General features: G+C 28.5%; 1 protein-coding gene across 2 annotated transcripts in view; it reads left to right on the top strand.

The window, feature by feature from the left end:
• The first annotated feature begins 519 nt into the window (after positions 1 to 519).
• LOC128665791 (beta-1,4 N-acetylgalactosaminyltransferase 2-like) overlaps positions 520 to 5,986 on the top strand; it is a 358,995-nt gene continuing 353,528 nt past the window's right edge. Inside the window, exon 1 of one of the 2 annotated variants that reach the window (XM_053719993.1) lies at positions 520 to 633. The gene's annotated coding sequence lies outside the window, so the exon portion shown is untranslated. The remainder of the gene's footprint in view (positions 634 to 5,986) is intronic. The other variant, XM_053719991.1, reaches the window with a different exon arrangement.

The raw sequence follows: 5,986 nt of genomic DNA, 5'->3' as shown, positions 1-5,986 counted from the left end.
TGGTGAAGCTGGAGGGAGCTTTAGTGAATCAGTTACATAGAATAACATAGGAACTGGTGAAGCTGGAGAGGCTGGAGGGAGCTTTAGTGAATCAGTCACATAGAATAACATAGGAACTGTTGAAGCTGGAGAGGCTGGAGGGAGCTTTAGTGAATCAGTTACATAGAATAACATAGGAACTGGTGAAGCTGGAGGGAGCTTTAGTGAATCAGTTACATAGAATAACATAGGAACTGGTGAAGCTGGATAGGCTGGAGGGAGCTTTAGTGAATCAGTTACATAGAATAACATAGGAACTGGTGAAGCTGGAGAGGCTGGAGAGAGCTTTAGTGAATCAGTGACACAGAATAACATAGGAACAGGTGAAGCTGGAGAGGCTGGCTGGAGGGAGCTTTAGTGAATCAAATGAATTGCTATGTCAATAGATTCTGATATTTGTGGCAAGTAGGGAGTGCTACAAGTGTCTCTGATTCTGTATACTCATCTGCAGGTGTGGCTTTTCTGTATACACCTTTTTATGTTTCTCAATACAGTGAGTCGGCAGAGGAGAGCAGATAGAGAACTAAGATTTACTAAAATAACAATTATATTTATATATGTGGATATATTGATGTGTTCATCCTGTCCATAAAGGTATGTCTATACAGTATATTTATTTATTTCTATCTATCTATCTATTTGTCTGTCTATCTATCTATCTATCTATCTATATATATATCTGTATCTATCTACCTATCATCTATCTATCTATATATTTCTCTCTATATATCTGTATCTATCTATCTGTCTGTCTATCTTTTTATGTATCTATCTATCTATCATCTATCTATATATATTTCTATTTATCTATCTGTATCTATCTATCTATCTATCTATATATATATATATATATAATTTTCTCTCTTATCTTTCTATCTATCTGTATCTAAAGATATTATCAATCAATCAATCTATTTATCTATATATCTCTGTATCTATCTATCTATCTATATATCATTTATCTATATATCAATCTTATCTATATCTGTCTATATATCTATTTACATACAGTATGTATCATCTATTTACGCATCTTTATATTTTCTGTGCTATTCAGGAGCCCTTTGTGTGATTTTGTATATAATAAAGCAGTGAGTAATATATGAACACCTGCTTGATTTGTGAAAAATGTATCTGTTAACCTAGTTGGTTTACATTTATATTACAGATCATGCAATACCTTATTTTACTGCTATTGTACATGTGTACTGGGGTTTAGTTAAGTACATACTTTATATTAATACTATTGTACATGTGTACTGGGGTTAGTTAAGTACATACTTTATATTAATACTATTGTACATGTGTACTGGGGTTTAGTTAAGTACATGCTTTATATTAATACTATTGTACATGTGTACTGGGGTTAGTTAAGTACATACTTTATATTAATACTATTTTACATGTGTACTGGGGTTTAGTTAAGTACGTACTTTATATTAATACTATTGTACATGTGTACTGGGGTTTAGTTAAGTATATACTTTATATTAATACTATTGTACATGTGTACTGGGGTTTAGTTAAGTACATACTTTATATTAATACTATTGTACATGTGTACTGGGGTTTAGTTAAGTCCATACTGTATATTAATACTAATGTACATTTGTACTGGATGTTTAGTTAAGTACATACTATATATTAATACTATTTTACATGTGTACTGGGGGTTTAGTTAAGTACATAATTTATATTAATACTATTGTACATGTGTACTGGGGTTAGTTAAGTACATACTTTATATTTATACTATTGTACATATGTACTGAGGTTTAGTTAAGTATATACTTTATATTAATACTATTGTACATGTGTACTGGGGTTTAGTTAAGTACATACTTTATATTAATACTATTGTACATGTGTACTGGGGTTTAGTTAAGTACATACTTTATATTAATACTAATATACATGTGTACTGGGGTTTAGTTAAGTACATACTTTATATTAATACTATTGTACATGTGTACTGGGGTTTAGTTAAGTATATACTTTATATTAATACTAATATACATGTGTACTGGGGTTTAGTTAAGTACATACTGTATATTAATACTATTGTACATTTGTACTGGAGGTTTAGTTAAGTACATACTTTATATTAATACTATTGTACATGTGTACTGGGGTTAGTTAAGTACATACTTTATATTAATACTATTGTACATGTGTACTGGGGTTAGTTAAGTACATACTTTATATTAATACTATTGTACATGTGTACTGGGGTTTAGTTAAGTACATGCTTTATATTAATACTATTGTACATGTGTACTGGGGTTAGTTAAGTACATACTTTATATTAATACTATTTTACATGTGTACTGGGGTTTAGTTAAGTATATACTTTATATTAATACTATTGTACATGTGTACTGGGGTTTAGTTAAGTACATACTTTATATTAATACTATTGTACATGTGTACTGGGGTTTAGTTAAGTCCATACTGTATATTAATACTAATGTACATTTGTACTGGACGTTTAGTTAAGTACATACTATATATTAATACTATTTTACATGTGTACTGGGGGTTTAGTTAAGTACATAATTTATATTAATACTATTGTACATGTGTACTGGGGTTTAGTTAAGTACATGCTTTATATTAATACTATTGTACATGTGTACTGGGGTTAGTTAAGTACATACTTTATATTTATACTATTGTACATATGTACTGGGGTTTAGTTAAGTATATACTTTATATTAATACTATTGTACATGTGTACTGGGGTTTAGTTAAGTACATACTTTATATTAATACTATTGTACATGTGTACTGGGGTTTAGTTAAGTACATACTTTATATTAATACTAATATACATGTGTACTGGGGTTTAGTTAAGTACATACTTTATATTAATACTATTGTACATGTGTACTGGGGTTAGTTAAGTACATACTTTATATTTATACTATTGTACATGTGTACTGGGGTTTAGTTAAGTATATACTTTATATTAATACTATTGTACATGTGTACTGGGGTTTAGTTAAGTACATACTTTATATTAATACTAATATACATGTGTACTGGGGTTTAGTTAAGTACATACTGTATATTAATACTATTGTACATTTGTACTGGAGGTTTAGTTAAGTACATACTTTATATTAATACTATTGTACATGTGTACTGGGGTTTAGTTAAGTACATACTTTATATTATTACTATTGTACATGTGTACTGGGGTTTAGTTAAGTACATACTGTATATTAATACTATTGTACATGTGTACTGGGGGTTTAGTTAAGTACATATTTTATATTAATACTATTGTACATGTGTACTGGGGTTTAGTTAAGTACATACTTTATAGTAATACTATTGTACATGTGTACTGGGGTTTAGTTAAGTACATACTTTATATTAATACTATTGTACATGTGTACTGGGGTTTAGTTAAGTACATACTTTATAATAATACTATTGTACATGTGTACTGGGGATTTAGTTAAGTACATACTGTATATTAATACTATTGTACGTGTGTACTGGGGTTTAGTTAAGTACATACTTTATATTAATACTATTGTACATGTGTACTGGGGGTTTAGTTAAGTACATACTTTATATTAATACTATTGTACATGTGTACTAGGGGTTTAGTTAAGTACATACTTTATATTAATACTATTGTACATGTGTACTGGGGTTTAGTTAAGTATATACTTTATATTAATACTAATATACATGTGTACTGGGGTTTAGTTAAGTACATACTGTATATTAATACTATTGTACATTTGTACTGGAGGTTTAGTTAAGTACATACTTTATATTAATACTATTGTACATGTGTACTGGGGTTAGTTAAGTACATACTTTATATTAATACTATTGTACATGTGTACTGGGGTTAGTTAAGTACATACTTTATATTAATACTATTGTACATGTGTACTGGGGTTTAGTTAAGTACATGCTTTATATTAATACTATTGTACATGTGTACTGGGGTTAGTTAAGTACATACTTTATATTAATACTATTTTACATGTGTACTGGGGTTTAGTTAAGTATATACTTTATATTAATACTATTGTACATGTGTACTGGGGTTTAGTTAAGTACATACTTTATATTAATACTATTGTACATGTGTACTGGGGTTTAGTTAAGTCCATACTGTATATTAATACTAATGTACATTTGTACTGGACGTTTAGTTAAGTACATACTATATATTAATACTATTTTACATGTGTACTGGGGGTTTAGTTAAGTACATAATTTATATTAATACTATTGTACATGTGTACTGGGGTTTAGTTAAGTACATGCTTTATATTAATACTATTGTACATGTGTACTGTTGTTAGTTAAGTACATACTTTATATTTATACTATTGTACATATGTACTGGGGTTTAGTTAAGTATATACTTTATATTAATACTATTGTACATGTGTACTGGGGTTTAGTTAAGTACATACTTTATATTAATACTATTGTACATGTGTACTGGGGTTTAGTTAAGTACATACTTTATATTAATACTAATATACATGTGTACTGGGGTTTAGTTAAGTACATACTTTATATTAATACTATTGTACATGTGTACTGGGGTTTAGTTAAGTATATACTTTATATTAATACTATTGTACATGTGTACTGGGGTTTAGTTAAGTACATACTTTATATTAATACTAATATACATGTGTACTGGGGTTTAGTTAAGTACATACTGTATATTAATACTATTGTACATTTGTACTGGAGGTTTAGTTAAGTACATACTTTATATTAATACTATTGTACATGTGTACTGGGGTTTAGTTAAGTACATACTTTATATTATTACTATTGTACATGTGTACTGGGGTTTAGTTAAGTACATACTGTATATTAATACTATTGTACATGTGTACTGGGGGTTTAGTTAAGTACATATTTTATATTAATACTATTGTACATGTGTACTGGGGTTTAGTTAAGTACATACTTTATAGTAATACTATTGTACATGTGTACTGGGGTTTAGTTAAGTACATACTTTATATTAATACTATTGTACATGTGTACTGGGGTTTAGTTAAGTACATACTTTATAATAATACTATTGTACATGTGTACTGGGGATTTAGTTAAGTACATACTGTATATTAATACTATTGTACGTGTGTACTGGGGTTTAGTTAAGTACATACTTTATATTAATACTATTGTACATGTGTACTGGGGGTTTAGTTAAGTACATACTTTATATTAATACTATTGTACATGTGTACTAGGGGTTAGTTAAGTACATACTTTATATTAATAGTATTGTACATGTGTACTGGGGTTAGTTAAGTACATACTGTATATTAATACTAATGTACATGTGTACTGGGGTTTAGTTAAGTACATACTGTATATTAATACTATTGTACATGTGTACTGGGGTTTAGTTAAGTACATACTCTATATTAATACTATTGTACATGTATACTGGGGTCTAGTTAAGTACATACTTTATATTAATACTAATGTACATGTGTACTGGGGTTTAGTTAAGTACATATTTTATAGTAATACTATTGTACATGTGTACTGGGGTTAGTTAAGTACATACTGTATATTAATACTATTGTACATGTGTACTGGGGTTTAGTTAAGTACATACTTTATATTAATACTATTGTACATGTGTACTGGGGTTTAGTTAAGTACATACTCTATATTAATACTAATGTACATGTGTACTGGGGTTTAGTTAAGTACATACTTTATATTAATACTATTGTACATGTGTACTGGGGTTTAGTTAAGTACATACTGTATATTAATACTATTGTACATGTGTACTGGGGGTTTAGTTAAGTACATACTTTATATTAATACTATTGCACATGTATACTGGGGTTTAGTTAAGTACATACTTTATATTAATACTATTGTACATGTGTACTGGGGTTTAGTTAAGTACATACTGTATATTAATACTATTGTA

The sequence above is a fragment of the Bombina bombina genome, chromosome 7, assembly GCF_027579735.1.
Source record: "Bombina bombina isolate aBomBom1 chromosome 7, aBomBom1.pri, whole genome shotgun sequence".
NCBI lineage: Eukaryota > Metazoa > Chordata > Amphibia > Anura > Bombinatoridae > Bombina > Bombina bombina.
Note: the sequence above shows the minus strand (reverse complement) of the source record. Positions and strands in the feature narration are given on the sequence as shown.